Source organism: Schistocerca cancellata, chromosome 1 (genome assembly GCF_023864275.1).
Source record: "Schistocerca cancellata isolate TAMUIC-IGC-003103 chromosome 1, iqSchCanc2.1, whole genome shotgun sequence".
Lineage (NCBI taxonomy): Eukaryota > Metazoa > Arthropoda > Insecta > Orthoptera > Acrididae > Schistocerca > Schistocerca cancellata.
The window spans coordinates 14,829,217-14,848,499 of record NC_064626.1 but is presented as its reverse complement, the minus strand read 5'-3'; positions in this window follow the sequence as shown (position 1 = coordinate 14,848,499).

Below are 19,283 nucleotides of genomic sequence, written 5' to 3'. Positions count from 1 at the left end.
CAGGGGAGCGTCGAAAGTGAAACTGTAAGCGTGAATATAATAAGCAGGTTAAGTTGAATGCAGGTTGCTGTATTTATGGACAGAGCTTTGCATAGGATTTACTAGCGTTGTGAGCTGAATCAAATCAGCGTTTGGACTGAAAGACACAACACCACCACCGACAACAATGACAACAACCGTAGGTGAATGCAAGGTATAGGTCGGAAATTAAAGTCTAGAGTGAAAGAACGTCATTCATAAGATTCGGTGTTGATATTTACAGCCGGCCGTTGTGGCCGAGCGATTCTAAGCGCTTCAGTCCGGAACCGCAGGACTGCTACGGTCGCAGGTTCGAATCCTGCCTCGGGCATGGATGTGTGTGCTGTCCTTAGGTTAGTTCGGTTAAAATAGTTCTAAGTCTAGGGGACTGATGACCTCAGATGTTAAGTCCCATAGTGCTCAGCGCCATTTGAACCATTTTTTGATATTTACAACCTTTGTGAAACAAGTCTGGTTGCATGGAATAAACAGTCTGATAAGCAAATGATGTGAACTGAGCCTGAGCCGAATAGAGACGAAAGTACTGAGGGGCAGCAGAAATGAGGCTAATATCAAATTTAGCATTAAAATCTAAGGCAACGTAAGAAATGAAGTGAAGGACACCTGCTACAGTGGAAGCAAAATAACATCGTGACCGTCGATCCAAGGAACATAATTATAAAAGCAGACCAGCACGGTCAAAGGGGGCATTCCTCACTACAAGAAACTTACTAGAGTAGAAAATAGTATTGACTTCCGGAAGAATAAGAGACTGGACACTCTCCAATAACATTAATGCGGATGCCTGTTAGAAGCCTGAATAATAGCGTTTTGCATCGCAGACCGCTGCGAGATGTGCAGGAAGAGGGTCAGTGACCTTAAGGATGTCGCCAACAGGGAGTGGAGCCATCTCGACTCCAGCGCCACTGCCAGCTGCTTCAGGTTTCTCGGTTGGGGATCCGTGGCGCGAACAGCACGACCGAGGTGGTGTCCCACAGATGCTCCAATGGTTTTTAATCTGGGGAGTTTGGTGCCCAGGTAACTGGTGCTCATCCAACCACGGACGCCCACTGCAAGCTCTGTGACACGTTGCGTTGTCCTGCTGGTAGATGCCATCGTGCTGAGGAAAAACAAACTGCATGAACGTGGTCCCCAACAATAAGTGCGTACTTGTGTTGATCCAGTGTGCCTTCCATAACACAATGAGTGTCGTCTGGCCCTCACCCTTCCAGCGATTGTTGAAGCGTGTTTGTTTTGAGACGTTCCAACCGTAAACGCCAATGGTCATTTGTCCGAAGGGGTATCAAACTTTATTCATCTGAAAAGGCGGCGTGTCGCCATTCAGTGTGCGTCCTGTTGCGATATTGGGCAGCAGATTCCAGCCTTCGTCGCCTGTGAACAGCAGTCAGCATGGGTGCCTTAAACCTAGTGTCTGCTGCAGAGGGCCGGCCATACGTAGCAACGTTCGCTGAACGGTAATTGAAGAGACACTGTCGATAGCCCCTTGGTTTATCTGGGCGGTCAGCTGCTCAACAGTTGTAAGTCTGTTCGCCTGCACACATCTCCGCAACCACCGTTCTGCCCTGTGGTATACGGCGCGTGCTACACCACAGCTGCTTCGCGCCAGTTTTGGGTAGTAGCATTTCGCTATGCACGGTATACTTTGATTACGGTGGCATGCGAACAGTTTACAAACTCAGCATTTTCCGAAATGCTTCGACCCTTGACCCCAAAGCGAATGATTATTTCCCTTTGGACGTCAGATAAATCGCTACGACAACGTCCCCCCCTCCCCTCCCCCCCCCCATCCGGACAGGGTTTATATACTCTCCAATGCCGTCCGTGAGTGAGTGATTAGTACTCTCTGACGACAGACAAAGGCAGTGATCCAGGAAGGTGGGAAAGGCAGATAAGAAGGAATGAAACGGCTTTCGATATCATTTTTGGAAAGGATGCCAAAAATTAAGTGAATAATAAGAAACTGGGTAGTTAATAGCACATTTGCGAGGAAATGAATGTTTGATAAACTGACGAGAAGAAGGGAAGTGATGAGAGAATATTCGTTAACAGGGAATGATCTCGATGGTATAAAAGAGACCTGAAGAGGACATAAGTTGTAGCGGAAACAGAGATTAAAACAAACAAACAAATAATAATAATAATTGAGGAGGTTGGACGTCATGGAGAGGAAATCGTGGTGGAACCACAAGACTGATAACAAAATAAAAAATCTATAGTTAAAAGATGGGTCCGGGCATTCCTGATTACTACCACACACAAAGTACTACGCAAACACAGTGAGAAAGTGGGAAGGCAGCATAGTACTTTTGTAACTGGAACTGAAGTTAGAGCGACACAGACCCAATCATACACGGCAGAGAGGAACTGCATTCTTTGTCACGTCCTGATATGCATTGAGACGGACTGCGTTTTCTGGATACAGAAGCATGCTATCGTATATTATTAATCTCATCACAGATGACAGTAACTTATCTCTTATTGGAGAAAGGATAACTATTTGTTTCGAAAAGGAATTAGCACTATCCTTGTTGGAAGTATTTTACATCTTAAGTAACATTTGAATCAGTTTTCCGTTATACTTGAGTACGACAAACGGGTCAGGCGCGGACCTTATTATTTGCGAGTACATAATGGAAACTGTTGTAACGTGTTGACTCGAAAGAGTATCATTTAATACAAGAGTGATCAAGAAACTCTGGTTCCACCGTCAATCTGTAAATTCAACGGAGTAGCAGAGTGAGTTGGAGAGGTTCAGGGACTGGACGCACTTTCGAGAGGAACGTGGTTCAAATCCCCGCCATAAATCGCATAAGGTGAATTGCGCTGGTAGATAAAAGCACACAGCTCTGTGTGTCCCACTATAGCCTTTTATACAGCACCTATCAGAGATACTGGTACAAATTCATCCTCTCCCCAAATAAAGGAAAGGTGTCCATAGGTAAACAGTACGACCCAAGCCCCTTAATTTTTGAGTTGTTAATGAAACTGCATTTTACAAAATTTTCAAGTCGTAAACTTTCTTCTATACCTGAACGCACTCGTTGTATCATGGACACTTGCCATCTTTGGACGACGTCAAACGGTTTCGCAAGTTTCCACGACACGCCGATGGCGGGTCTCTGCATTGGAAATCTCTTTTGTATAGAACGTATTGCTTTCATATAAAAAAACATAAAATTTACTTGTCTATATCGCACATCTATAAAATGACATTACCAGAATCGATTGCTCAAGCTGCTACCTTCAGATAATTAAAATAGCGTTACAGTGAGTAACTCGTCACATGTAGTATTGTAACGATATTTTAATGATCTGAAGATGACTGCTTGAGCAATAGAAACTGATCAAATCGTTTAATAAATCTGCGATGTAGACAAATAAATTTTACACTGCAACCTAGCAGAGTACGCGGCGTTGCCCAGGTGTGCATTTATTCCAGTCTTCTGTTAGTCCATCTTCTCCTTTCTGCTCTGTACAGCTCATTCTCTCCTCGTGTGCTGTCCATCTTCTCTTACCCTTCTCCCTGTACTGCTGCTTCTCCTCTCTCTCTATCTCTCTCTCTCTCTCTCTCTCTCTCTCTCTCTCTCTCTCTCTCTCTCTTGCCATCTGCATCTCGCTCCCTCTCTCTGACCATCTGCTCCTTCCCCTCCCCTCCCCGTCAATCTATCAATCACCTCCTTCCTGCCTCAAAGTCGATCTCCCCTTCCCCCCTCTAAGTTCATCTCTCATTGCCTTCCCTAATTTCATCTCCTCATTCCTCCTAAGTCCTCCTCCCCTTCTTTGCCCATATCTTCTCCCCACTCTCTTTCCTCACCTCCCCTCTCTCTGTCCGTCTCAACCTCTTCCACTTCTCTGTCCAATTTTTCCTCCCCCTGTCTCTGTCCACCTCCTGCCCCCCCCCCCCCCTCTATGTCCATCTTGTCCTTCCTCCAGTCTGTCCATCTCCTCCTCCACATCTTCTCTCACGATCACCGGCCTATCATCCCCACCACATGAGCAGCCTGGTGGTCGCCACCCCCACAGTATTTCTTTCCCGATGTAACATGTGTACCGAATTCGGGCGAAATCGATCCATTGATTTAGGAGAAGCTTTTTTCCGAAACTTTGCCAAAGTACGGGTATGTCACATGTATTTCACATACATTTAACATACGTCACAATTACCTGTATCTGCATCCGTAGCGAATTTCGCCCGGCAGTTTAGTTTTCACGCAACCCATTGTTTACCACGTCATATCTCCTGAATTATCTGTCGCGTATTGATATAATTTTGTAGGTACATTCCGTGGTACATTTCAGTATTGCTTCAAACATTTATTGCGAATAGAGTTTGTAGTAAAGACGTAATAAATTTAAACCCCATACAAGACGCGGCCATTTTTCCGCGTATCTCAGTTTTTATGAATTCATATCTGATGAAGTATGTGTTGGGCACCCATGTAATTTTGCAGGTGCATTAAATGGTATTTATGAATATTGTATGCCCAATGGGTCGTGTATCAATTTATTAGTAAAGAAGTACTGAATTAAAACGTCATACCTGATACGGCAGTTGGCTGCATGAACAGCGAAAATGCAGTAAGCGATAAATTTTTTTCCCCTTAGTAATTTTGTGTGGGTTGTCAGCGAGAAAAAGGTTCGTAAAGATTTGAAATTATTTGTAAAGTTAGTTGCAGTTCACTAAGTACTCTCATTCTCAAATAACGGACGAACCAAGTCTTGAGTATTCGCGCGTGGTGAGCTAAACATGTGTTTCATCTGCACCCCACCACTTTGATAAGTACGTGGTTCTTACGCCCACAGTGATTCTTTCCGGACAGTAAGTCATATGTGTACAAGGTTTGTTGAAATCGGTCATGTGATTTAGGAGCAGTTGTGGAACATATATACATACATTTTTATAATATACAACTGGCCATTAAAATTGCTGCACCACGAAGATGATTTGCTACAGACGCTAAATTTAACCGACAGGAAGAAGATGCTGTGATATGCAAATGATTAGATTTTCAGAGCATTCGCACAAGGTTGGCGCCGGTGGCGACACCTACAACTTGCTGACACGAGGAAAGTTTCCAACCGATTTCTCATACACAAACAGCAGCTGACCAGCGTTGCCTGGTGAAACGTCGTTGCGATGCCTCGTGTAAGGAGGAGAAATGCGTACCGTCACGTTTCCGACTTTGATAAAGGTCGCATTGTAGCCCATCGCGATTGCGGTTTATCGTATCGCGACATTGCTGCTCTCGTTGGTCGAGATCCCATGACTGTTAGCAGAATATGGAATCGGTGGGTTCAGGAGGGTAATACGGAACGCCGTGCTGGATCCCAACGGCCTCGTATCACTAGCAGTCGAGATGACGGGCATCTTATCCGCACGGCTGTAACGGATCGTGCAGCCACGTCTCGATCCCTGAGTCAAAAGATGGGGACGTTTGCAAGACAACAACCATCTGTACGAACAGTTCGACGATGTTTGCAGCAGCATGGACTATCAGCTCGGAGACCATGGCTGCGGTTACCCTTGACGCTGCATCACCGACAGGAGCGCCTGGGATGGTGTACTCAACGAAGAACCTGGGTGCACGAATGGCAGAACGTCATTTTTTCGGATGAATCCAGGTTCTGTTTACAGCATCATGATGGTCGCATCCGTGTTTGGCGACATCGCGGTGTAGGCACAATGGAAGCGTGTTTTCGTCATCGTCATACTGGCGTATCACCCGGCGTGATGGTATGGGGTGCCATTGGCTACACGTCTCGGTCACCTCTTGTTTTCATTGGCGGTACTTTGAACAGTGGACTTTACATTTCAGATGTGTTACGACCCGTGGCTCTACCGTTTATTCGATGCCTGCGAAACCCTACATTTCAGTAGGATAATGCACGACCGCATGTTGCAGGTCCTGTACGGGCATTTATGGATACAGAAAATGTTCGACTGCTGCCCTGGCCATCGTGGTCGTGCGGTAGCATTCTCGCTTCCTACACCAGGGTTCCCGGGTTCGATTCCCGCCGGGGTTAGAGATTTTCCCTGCCTCGTGATGGCTGGGTGTTGTGTGATGTCCTTAGGTTAGTTAGGTTTAAGTAGTTTTAAGTTCTAGGGGACGGATGACCATAGATGTTAAGTCCCATAGTGCTCAGAGCCATTTGAACCATTTTTTTTTCCCTGGCCAGCACATTCTCCAGATCTCTCACCAATTGAAAACGTCTGGTCAATGGTGGCCGAGCAACTGGCTCGTCACAATACACCAGTCACTACTCTTGGTGAACTGTGGTATCGTGTTGAAGCTGCATGGGCAGATGTACCTGTACACGCCATCCAAGCTCTGTTTGAGACAGTGCCCAGGCGTCTCAAGGCCGTTATTACGGCCAGAGATGGTTGTTCTGAGTACTGATTTCTCAGGATCTATGCACCCAAATTGCGTGAAAATGTAATCACATGTCACTTCTAGCATAATATATTTGTCCAATGAATACCCGTTTGTTATTTGCATTTCTACTTGGTGTAGCAATTTTAATGGCCAGTAGTGTACGTGTGGATAAATATCACGTATTCCATACTCCTGATGATGTTAAGTCTTACGTACTGTTTTAGATGGCCCACAGATAATGCCTAAAGTCAGTGAAACGTCCAGATCATGGAACTACTGATACCCTGTTATGGTGCAACATGACATGACTGAAAATTGCCCGGGGCCGATTATGCATAAACTATGTGCTGCCCCCTATTTGTGGGCCGCACCCTCTTCCAAGTGTGAGTAATGTCTTCGTATATAGCATCTACAACGTATGCAGGGCAGCTGGGGACATGTTAGAAAGTAATGTACAATTCTAGTCCACTTATTAACCTTAGACTTCCGCTGGTGACCACTCATGAAAGTTGTGGTAGTAAACTGAGAAAGTTGTAGAATATTCTGTCTCAAAAACGATTTTCGGTTGTATGTTTATGTGAACTTTCTTCCTTTTTTAGTACGGAATTCGCTCCCAAAACGTATACACGGTATCCCTCCTAAGAGTGGCCAGGGGCATTTTCTCTGGTGTTTCGGCAGACACTTGCGTTTTCGTTTTTGCAACGTCGAACTGCACTCCGTCCGAACAAATACAGCCCATCACGTCTTTCATGTGATGCCCAGCATCGACAGTAACCGTAGCTTTTTGTTTTACAAACAAAGTGATTTTTAAACCGGAATTTGACGTGCTCACTCGACAGAGCACTACCAGGTTGGTCTAGTGCGACATTCGTTTACCGATACGTATTAACAGGGACAGTAGAACGCGGAGAATTACCACACTGGGCAGCGCCCTCGCCCACGCCGCAGAAGCGCGTTGCCCAATGTGGTAATTCTCCGCGTTTTACTGTCCCTGTTAATACGTATCGGTAAACGAATGTCGCACTAGACCAACCTGGTAGTGCTCTGTCGAGTGAGCGCGTCAAATTCCGGTTTAAAAATCACTTTGTTTGTAAAACAAAAAGCTACGGTTACTGTCGATGCTGGGCTTCACATGAAAGACGTGATGGGCTGTATTTGTTCGGACGGAGTGCAGTTCCACGTTGCAAAAACGAAAATGCAAATATCTGCCGAAACACCAGAGAAAATGCCCCTGACCACTCTTAGGAGGGATACCGTATATAGACAGTTCCGATACCTTCTTCTGATAACCATTTAGACCATGCGAGCATTTTTGCGTGGTCTCAACAGCACAATCTTCAGTTTAAAAGTCGACATTTTTACGCTAGTTTCATGTTTACGTCACTGTGATGCAGCTGCCGTGAGAGCAGTGTCAGGTCCGTTTTAAACTATTCAAGCGTCAGTAGATTTTGCGATGCTTTGGAATTAGCCTATTAGAACAGCAAAGTGTATACCTTTAGCAAGGAGACGAGGGAGCGTCTTGGAAATCCATGGGAACTGAGCGGAAGAAAAGTATGACCAACAAAACAGCTTCTCAATTTTTCTTCAGATATTGAGCCGTCACTCCACCGACGCCGAGGAACAGAAGGATCACGCAAACTCTTGACGCGAATTTCTTGCCGCAGAACACGCTAGAATGCCGACTGCATTCTTTCGCACGCTCGCTCTACTCAATATACGTAAGACGTAAGGAGGCAACGGCAGATAACTGGAGCAAATTGCAGCGAGGCCTGTAGGAGTCTACCGTCCTCTGTGGAGGACGTTGGCAGTGGACGCTCAGCATAGCTGAATGTAACGTATTGCGCGAAAGCATTAGGGTGGACCTCATGACATATATTAGTCGACCACACTATTATTGTACATGAGAGTAAAGACGCTTCGATTGGTTTATTGTAAGTTTTTATCGTGATATTTAACAGGACACTCTGGGCCACGTGATAGTATATGCACAGCTGCCATTCAGAGTGTGGTGCGTTTTCCTTAGCCGCTAACGTACTTTGCTACTGTAACTACGGCACGCGTTTGCGATAACGCCCACGCGAGGCCGAGTACAATAATATCGTGGTCGACTAATACTAATGTGGAGTACTTCAACTAAACCCGTTATGGTACACAAAAGTAAGTGTTTGGCAACATGCTGAGCATTGTCCGTAACAGTACAGGAATAGGACAAATTCGAAAGAACTTGCAAATTACGACTGTGATTAAGCAGACGTAGGGGACTGCTGTCTGGTCTGAAGTACGGTGGTACTGCCAGCGCCCTGTAATCTTTACGGAAGCCGCGAAGCCTGAGGCAGAATGCAGAACGTGGTAGAGGGTCACACACGGAGGACCGCAGCGAAAAACTCCTGACAGAAATACACGCCGAGACTACAAATATTCTTTCGAGACACTGCACACCGAAAAGTGGTATTCATTTGAGAGCAAGAAAAGCTCGTAAATGTTCCAGTTTTCGAATCGAAATAAGAAAAGCGCCATTTGGCCAATGACTGCTTTTAGCATAAAATCGACTTCTTTTTCTGGTGCCTTTTTCGTGCATCGGGGCAGGGTCGGCGTTTTTGTTTATCTGTCTGACATGGTTACTTCAAGGGGTGACCGGGTGCCCTCCACAATGCCACCCCACTACCCCGGAACGAATATGTATGCCGCCAACTGTCTGCCTGTAGGATTATTCATGTGGAAGCGAGCGAAACTTTCCTAAATGTTTGCAAACCGTGTAAGTTAGGCGGGAGTTGGGTACCGCCTGTTATCCACCTAGTGGGATGTGGGAAACCGCCTAAAAACCGCATCAGGCTGGCCGGCACAACGACCCTCGTCGTTAATGCGCCGGGCGGATTCTATATGGGGCCGGCTCACCTCCCCGTCCCGGAAACGGCGTTTTAACACGCACGGCTATCCTGGCGGCTACTTTTAGTGTAAAATAATAAGGAGGATGTGCAGCAGGGAAAGGTGTTTATTGTTGCTAGGAAATTTGTTTTACAATTTACATTATGCAGCCGCAGAAAGGAAACATCGTCTGTTTTCTTTTTAACTTATGATCTAAAGCAAAGAAGAAAAAAGGCGATTTAGTCTTACTTTCATTCCGTTGTTAACGATGAAATTAAAAATAGTAAACAAACTGAATTTTCGAAGACAGAGATAATGCCATTGGCATACCATTCAATTCACATAAATACTGAATTTTGTTCACTTGTCTTTCAACTCAAATTTTTAAAAAATTAAAGCCAACAAGGTAATAGTAGAACACAAAAAGGGAAGGAGAGCGACGGAGGGCAATGAAAGGATGTGGGAGACCCGCGACTCTATTACACCACTGGCGATCAGTCATTCGAAACACTTGAGACCCACCCATAGTTCAGGTGTTTAGTTTACCATCATCTGAAAATTGTCAAACACACAACTCTCACGCATACACTTATCTTGTGGTCGTTGCTTATCCAGGGTTGCAGGTTCACTGTACCGTTATGCAGTATATTAGACGCTACCTTAAGTTTATAAATAACAAACAAAAATTACGTGCAATATTTGTTTATTATTGTTCGGTACGAGAACAATAACACGAGAACGACGCGATGAATTATCCCGCTGCCTCATTGTTGCAACCTTCGCCATAGACAAAACCAATAGAGTGCCGTCATGGAAACATGAACGTTGTAGCTGCGAAACTGTCTGCTGGCTACACCCGTCCACGTCGTGTCTCGCCCATCACCTCAACTGCTTCCGTTCTGGAGGTTTGTGACGTCATTTCCACGGTGTTAACAAGGCGTACGTGAGAATTACGATGTGTCTTAGGAATCTAATAAAGTTTCATGTAATTTTAAGTTATGTTGATGACGAATTTTACAGTGCATCCAAATAACATTTAGAGCCCCTCGCGAATTCCCAGTCCTTTTCGCATCCAAATCTTGTTTCTAATAATTTGACCCAGTTGAAAGTGGAGTGGACGGGCTAAAATATCACGAAAACACAATTCACTATAATAACACCAAAATAAAAATCAATTAGAATGTTATCTTTCGTTTGACCAGAGCTTTATGAAACTGAAATTTGATTTCATCCAGGTAAAGTATTACGAGAGTTATCGAAGCTTCGTTATCGATGTTTTGATTAATTAATTTGAAAGATATCAGAGTGAGCCGTTCCGTTAGCTGTATTGGACTGTATCTAGCCTTCACGTACTTAGCTACGCCTCCGTTGGTTGGTACGCCGTGCTTTCGATTCTGGGGAGAGGGATGAACACATGAGTGTTTCACGGGACAGCCACAGCGGCAACTTAATAGGCGAATGTTCCCATTTCTCAATTTATGAATTACATTTCTTGCACATACACTGATCAGCCAGAAGATTATAACCACGTGACTAATAGCCGCGGATAACGGCGGCGACGTATCGTGGCGTGAAAACAAGGAGACCTTGGTTGGTCGCTGGAGGGAGTTAGCACAGAATCTGCACACACGAGTCACCTGATTCCCGTAAATTTCGGGGAGTTCGATGTGCTCTGGCGCCACGTTCAGTCACATCCCATGTTAGTCGATCGGGTTCAGATCTGGCGAGCTTGGGGCCAGCAAATCAATTGGCACTCGCCACTGTGTTCCCCGAATAACTCCATCACACTCCTGGCCTCGGGACATGGCGCATTATCTTGCTGAAAAATGCCACTGCTCTCGGGAAACATGATCGTTATGATGGGGTGTACGTGGTCTGCAACCAATGTACGCAACTCCTTGACCGTCATGGTGCCTTGCACGAGCTCCACTGGACCCATCGATGCCACGTGAATGTTCCCCAGAGCGTAATGGAGCCGCCGCCAGCTTGTCGCCGTCCCGCAGTGCAGTTGTCCTGGAGCTGTTGCCCTGGAAGAAGACGGACTCGCGCCCTCCCATCGGCGTGATGAAGAAGGTATCGGGATTCGTCAGACCACGCAACGCTCTGCCACATCGCAACGTCCAGTGCCGATGGTCACGTGCCCATTTCGGTCCTAGTTACCGATGTTGTGGTGTTAACATTGACGCATGCATGAGTCGTCGACTGCGGAGGCCCATCGTTGCGAGTGTTCGGTGCATTGTGTGTTCAGACACAGTTGTACTCTGCCCAGCACTAAAGTCTGATGTTAGTACCGCCACAGTTCGTCGCCTGTCCTGTTTTACCAGTCTGCCCAGCCTGCGATGTCTGACATACGTAATGAGGGGTGACCGCCCAACCCCACGACGTCTGGACTTCGTTTCACCTCGGTTTCGCCACGTGTTGATAACACTCACCACAGCACTCCTCGAATGTCCGACAAATCGTGCAGTTTCCGAAATGCTCGCGCCGAGGCTCCGGGCCATCACAGTCTGCCCTCGGTCAAACTCAGATAGATGCTCGCCTTCCCCATTCCACAAGCGGACAGCACACCTGCTGGTACTATATGCACTGTGCGTATGTCTGACTAGCAGTCATTCCTCGCCAGGTGACGCTGTTATCACCTCGACGGATTTATATCGATAGTAGGTCGGTGCTCATAATGTCCTAGCGGAACAGTGTGTGGTGTCACCGCCAGACACCACACTTGCTAGGTGGTAGCCTTTAAATCGGCCGCGGTCCGTTAGCATACGACGGACCCGCGTGTCGCCACTGTCAGTGATTGCAGACCGAGCGCCGCAACACGGCAGGTCTAGAGAGACGTCTTAGCACTCGCCCCAGTTGTACAGCCGACTTTGCTAGCGAAGCTACACTGACAAATACGCTCTCATTTGCCGAGACGATAGTTAGCATAGCCTTCAGCTACGTCATTTGCTACGACCTAGCAAGGCGCCATTACCTGTTTATATTGAGATTGTTATCAATGTACCGCCTAGAGCGATGTTCTCCAATTATGGATTAAAGTTAAGTATTACATCAACTACGTACTTTTATTTGCTACTATAATTCCCAGACCTCACGCCAGCCTGCGTGAGCTTTAACGCGTGCATTTCGGCCTCCTCTAGCAACACGGTGTTGGCTCATCTGCCAACACATCACAGTGCATACCTATACTATGTGTATATATTGTCCTATGTTTCGTTCTCCAGTTTCTTTATTACCTTTCTGCATTGAATTTATGTGTTTCCATTTTCCATTCCTTGACTCGTCTGTTACAGAGAGAGTGTGGATGCCTGCGTGTGGTGCTCCCATGTAGTTTGGTGCTTGGGCAGTGAGTCTTTTTGAGTGACAGTGCCCGTTTAGTCGACTTATGTGTGGAGACTAAGTAGCATCTGCTGGGCCAAAGAGACGTTATGGGAGACTGGTGAGCGGCTGGTGTACACCTTGCTACAGGTGGCTGGAACGCCTTTTTCGCGTGGAGAAACACTGTTCGCTGGGTCATCGGGAAGTGAAGTTGTCTGCTCATGTCATCTATTGTTACGTAAATTTAGATAGTCGGGATATGTAAGGATTTGGTCGAGGTTGCGATGTTAATACGTTTCTCAGCAGTAAAGCCATGATAAATCGTACTGGAGTATCTATTCCTGTTAGGGAGTGCGATTATGCTTATTAACGTTTTAGTTCTTGTTGATTATAGAGTGCCTTGTGCAGTCTATGTCTCAATTTACTTAGTGTGAATCCTGTATTTGTGAATGCGTTGTGCGTGCGTTCTTCGTACATACTCGTGCGCGTTTGTGTGTGCGTGTGTGTTTGTCGTGTTAGAACATTTTTTCCATGTTTCAATTTTAAATTTATTTCGTGAGTTCGATGTTTGTGTTGGTTAGGTAAATCAGCCCAGCTGCCTTTCCACCACGTGAAGAGGCTTCAGCTCAATGTTGTTATTCATTTAAGTATGCTATCCAACTTGAATACTGAACAGTATGAGGATCTGCTTTCATCTTATATATTTCTGCATTTTCCCCTACCTCGGAAATGCAGAATTTCTACGCGAGCTGATCAGTAAATCTAACGTTTATCTGGGCCATTATGGGTCAATCTGGTGTATAAAATTTATACTTACTTGCTTTTCTTTCTGTGTGTGTATTGTCAGATGAATGTACGTGTGCTTGTAAATGAGACGAATCCTTCTTTATACCAAACCGTGTTTGAGAAACGGTCATTGAAACATTTATTGTCTTCTACAAGGAGAATCAAACATTTCTGTGATGATGATTATTATTGTTAGTAACTGAAGTACTTGTGATTTTATTCGTGAATAAATGTAAATGGTTTTAAAATCGTGTTCTTTACATCCAACTGGCTTCCTCAGAGCTATCTGATTTGACTATTTGGTTTCTTAATGTTTTCGCTTCTGTTAATACGAAAGTTTTATTCCGAGTGTGATCGGATGCTAATCAGAAAGATTATACCCCGGTAATTCAGTGTAATCTAATTGATTTAATTAGTAATCATCTCATAAATTTAACTGATTGAGAGTTACTACGTACAAACCAGCAATAGCCTCCTTTTCAATCTGACCATTACAACCGCTCTTTGAATTAAGAACACTATTATCAGGCTTCGCTTCATATATGGGAGACGTGATCGATAATATCGGTAATGGTTAACAGCATTAAAAAGGTTTCAATTAAAATTATCGATACATAATATCTCATCAGAATGACGCCAGCAGCAAAGTAGCACTTCAGATATATCAAAGAGGGTTCAACGCTGCTACTTTTGTTTCTAAATCCTACTGTATGAACCGTGCGCGGGTGTTGTTAGCTCTTTTGTCTTGTTTTCTGCACTCTAAATAAGTCTACGTAGCTGCGGCGTGTGACTCAGCGGGAATTTCCGTGTTATATTCTACGGAAGGGATCAGGGCACTTTTGTGAAATTGCGAGAAAATTGATTATAGTCAACTCATACGGGACAGATTTTTTCCATACGGTCACGGACTCAGAATATCTGAGGAATTGTGTGCGCAAGAAAAGGTAACGCGCAGTATAAAATTCTATTAACTGATAACAGGATGTGTAGACTATACGAAAAGACGTTAAACTGAATATAAGAACGGAACTAGACACTTAGCTTTATGAAAATAAGTGACTGTATCGACGTATAGTAATGCACCATAGTCCTTGCTATAATATCGTTGAGTGACGGTCTATAAAAATCACGGACATTTTAGTTGCCGTAATTGCTGAGAGTAGTTGTAGGATCCACCCCCTTTTTCCCTCTGTACAAAACGCAATCATTCATGACCATTTAATTTTTAGTGAATGTTAATAATAGAAAAAACTAAAGTGATTTCGATAATTACCTGTAATTAGTAACTAATAAACAACACCCAAAGACATTGTTATCTATCGTGTCTTCGGTAACGCAGCAACAAATGAAGGGTGATCGACTGAGCAAAAAGGTAACATTAATTATCATGAAAACCTGAAATTAAGTCGCCATTATAGTGAAGCATATACACTAGATAACATCATAAACATCATACGTCACAGAAGTCGACGGCAGCAGATCGAAGGAAAGCAGCTACAACTGCCGCCCAACGTGGAACTCGACTTATTAATTAAATGATCATAAATGATTGCGTTTTGTATATTACTCTCAGCAATTACGGCAACTAAAATGTCCGTAATTTTTATAGATAGTCACCCGATGATGATATAGCAAGGACTATGGTCCATTACTATGTCGATACAGTCATCCAGACTTCGTACGCGTTTATTTTCACAAAGCTAAGTGTCCAGTTCCGTTCTTATATTCAATTTAACGTCCTTTCGTATAGTCTACAGATCCTGTTATCAGTTAAAAGAATTTAATACTGAGCGCTACTTTTCCTCGCGCACAAAATTCCTCAGATATTCTGTCCGTGACCTTACGGCAAAAGTTCGTCCCGTATAAATTAACTATAGTCAATTTTCTTGCAATTTAACAAAAGTGCCCTGATCCCTTCCGCAGCATATCACACGGAAATTCCCGCTAAGTCACACGCCGCAGCTACGTAGACTTATTCAGAGTGCAGAAAACAAGACAAGAGAACTAACAATACCCGCGCACAGTTTATACAGTAGGATTTAGAAACAAAAATAGCCGCGTTAAACCCTCTTTGATTTCCCTGAAGTGCTTCTTTGCAGCGGGCGTTACTCGGATTAGAGATTATATATCGATAATGTTAATTGAAACCTTTTTAATGCTGTTAACTATTATCGATATTATCGATCACCTCTCCCCTATATGAAAAGAAGCCTGATAATATTGTTCTTAATTAAAAGAGTGGTTATACCATCGACTGGTATGTACTGTGTAACTGAATCACGAGTAGGTATCTGCCGTTCGCCTAAATAAACCGGCAACCGCCCAGACACTGAAGTATCGCGGGTTTGCATATATACAAGGTGTTGCCTCACCGGACTGCGTCGATTACAAGAAGTACGACAGACGGCAAGACAAGCGCCGGCGGGGGTCCTCCGTGACACGAACTATTTCCTTCGCCGTGTCACGTGTGTGGAACTGGATCGGCACGAATTCCTGCGTGCCCCGGCTATATAGGGCGGCGGAAGCCAACACGTTGGTAGTTCGGTTCACCGTAGCCCTGGGCCAGTTCATGCTCTGACTCTTAGCAGCCCATCAGAGCCCCGTTGGAAGCCAGTGCAGCGGGACTTACGACTTTCCAGCGATATCCCGAGATGTACCTGTCTGCCAACTACACCGAAAGCTCAACCTCTTTCGTTAGGGATTGTCAGTTCACAGTCTTCACGTTCCACCACGTTTATTCACTGTGTGTTCCAGGCGTATGCCTATTACTGTCTGAGAAGTTGTATTATTTTTTACGCAGAAAAGTTTTCCTTTGTTATTAAATCTTTCTACTGTGATCGTAGTAAACGCTTGTTCTTGTTTACCTGTGTCTTATTATTTCTTATCAAGCATCTCCCCGTGGGAGACAAAGCAGGTATCATTCAAGTAAGTATTGAAAAGTCGTCTTTTAAGTGAAACTAATTACCTGAATCGATATATTTTGACCTCGTGCTTCTATTTAAATGCACCAACTGCCCCAAAAGGCTTTTCGGAAAAGGTATCAAAAATAAGACGAGCGGTGTTCGGAACCAAGCTTTAAGCTTTAGTTCATGGGAGCCACACCCCAGCAGAGTCATGGATTGATTTATTCTCGAAATTTCGAAATGGTAAGTTACAAGAAGTCCCGAAGCTTAAAGTGTAACATCCCGATGACATCTAAATCGTTAGAGGCGGAGCATAAGCTCGGAATGTTTCAAGGGTGGGCAAGGAAGTCGGCCGTGCCCTTTCAGAGGAACCATCCTGGCGGCTTCCTGCAGCCGTTTAGGGAAATTAAGCGAAAACTAAATTTCCATGTCCTGACGTATATTTCAACCGTCGACCTACCGAAGGCGCGTCTAGTGTGCTAACTACTGCGCCATCTCGCTCGGTGTTACAAGAAGTGTGAAAATGTACACACGTACGCGTAAATGTCGCAATGTGACCATGGAGGGTAAACTAGAGAAACAGGAGGTCGTCCACAGCTTCACTGGCAGGTGTTCTACATCTACATCTACATCTACATCCATATTCCGCAAGCCACCTGACGGTGTGTGGCGGAGGGTAATGCTCGAATAGAACAGCAGTTAGAGGATGTGCTATCAGACGTACTCCCGCTAACTTACAAAGATGAGTTGCACAGTATAAATATAGATGTATATTTATGTATATACTGAGGTGAAAAAAGCAATGGGATAGCGATATGTACATATGCAGATGGCGGCAACATCACGTACAGAAAGCATAAAAGGGCAGTGCATTGGCGGGGCTGTCATTTTTATTCAAGTGATTCATCTGAAAAGATTAGCGCCGGCCGTCGTGGCCGAGCGGTTCTAGGCGCTACAGTCTGGAACCGCGTGACCGCTACGGTCGCAGGTTCGAATCCCGCCTCGGGCATAGATGTGTGTGATGTCCTTAGGTTAGTTAGGTTTAAGTAGTTCTAAGTTCTAGGGGACTGATGACCTTAAAAGTTATGTCCCATAGTGCTCAGAGCCATTTGAACCATTTTGAAAAGATTTCCGTCTTGACTATGGCCGAAAGATGGGAATTAACAGACTTCGAATGCGGAGTGGTAATTGCACGTAGTCGCATGGGACATTTGCTAAATCATTAGGGAATTCAATATTCCGAGATCCACAGTGTGAGGAGTGCGCCGAGAATACTAAATTTCAGACACTACCTCTCACAACGGAAAAGACAGTGGCCGACAGCTTCGCCTTAAGGACCGAGAGCAGCGGCGTTTGCTAACAGACAGGCGATAATGTTTGAAGTAACCGGAGAAATCAATGTTGGACGTATGACGAACTTATCCGTCAGGACAGTGCGGCGAAATTTGCTGTTAGTCGGCTATGGCAGCAGACGACCGACGCGAATGCCTTTGGTGAAGGGACGACGTCGCCTGCACCGCTCCTCTCGGCATTGTGACCATATCAATTGGACCGTAGACTGCTGGAAAACCGTGGCCTGATCAGACGAGTCCCGATTTCAGTTCCTAAGAGCTGGTGGTAGACTTCGAGTGTGGCGCACGTCCCACGAAGTCATGGAAACAAATTGTCAACAAGGCACTGTTCAAGTTGTTGGTAGCTCCGTAATGGTGTGGGCTGTTTTACATGGAATGGACTGGGTCCTATGGATATTCGCCTACTTGGAGAGCGTTTGCTGCCACTCATGGATGTCATGTTCCCATGCAACGACGCAATGACAATGCGGCATGTCCTCAGGCCGCGAATGATTTGAAGAACATTCTGCACACTTCGGGAGAAAGGTTTGGTCACCCAAATCGTTCGACATGAATACCATTGAACATTTATGGGACGTAATCGAGATGTCAGTTCGTGCACAAAATCTTGTACCGGCAACACTTTCACAATGATGTATAGCTATACAAGCAGCATGATTCTATATTTCTTCAGGGGTCTTCCAACAATTTGTTGAATCTATGCTCCGTCGAGTCGCAGCAATACACCGGGCAAAAAAAGGTCCGATATGATATTAGGAGGTATTCCACGATTTGCGTCAGCTCGGTGTAGATGAACGAGTAAAACATGGTCACAGGATGTCGGTGCATTACATTTACCGTGGCAGGTAAAGAAGGCTAGCAGGCACAAATTTTATGGTGTCTTACTCTCTTCTCGCCCTCGAAAACGACCATTTTCCCTAAAATTTAACTGATATTAATGTAATAATTCTCTTAATTTCTGTAAACTGTGGCGGCATTTCATAGGTTACCACATAAGCAAATTTGTATCTGAGGTTCTAATATTCATATTGTGAAAAGCGTTATGCAGTACTGACACAACAAAGTGTGATTGCCGACTGAAAATCAGATATTTCTACAGAATAGTTTTCTGATACTTCGTGACACAGACCAATAGAGTAATTTTTGTGAAATAATTTTGTTTTCCTTACCGTGATACTGTTATTTATTATGTGAAACACAGACTGTAGTTAATGGTTGTGATATAGAAAGAGCGAAGGCGAGAATGGTAGTGTGAGAGAAAGAGAGGGACTCAGTGTCAGTCGAACATGGTTGACAGTGACAGAACTGTTAGGTAGAGTGAAGGAAGACAGTGGAAATGGGTGAGAGCCAGTGATAATAAGAGACATAGTCTATGTCAACGACAACGAGGAAGAGAGAGGTAGTCAAAGTGAGAAGAGACATCAGCCAAGGCGAGGAACGAATGTGATAGTGGCAGTAAGAGACTAAGACGGAACAGTGGCAGTGAGAGGAGACAGTAGTAGTAGAAACTGTGCTGTGAGACAGGAGACACTGACATTTGGTGTTCATTTCTAAAACCTAATAAATATTGGTAGCAGCCCGTGCACACTATTTTTGGAATTGTTAAGCGCTAAGATTTGACTAATGAGTGGTTGTGCTCGTATTTC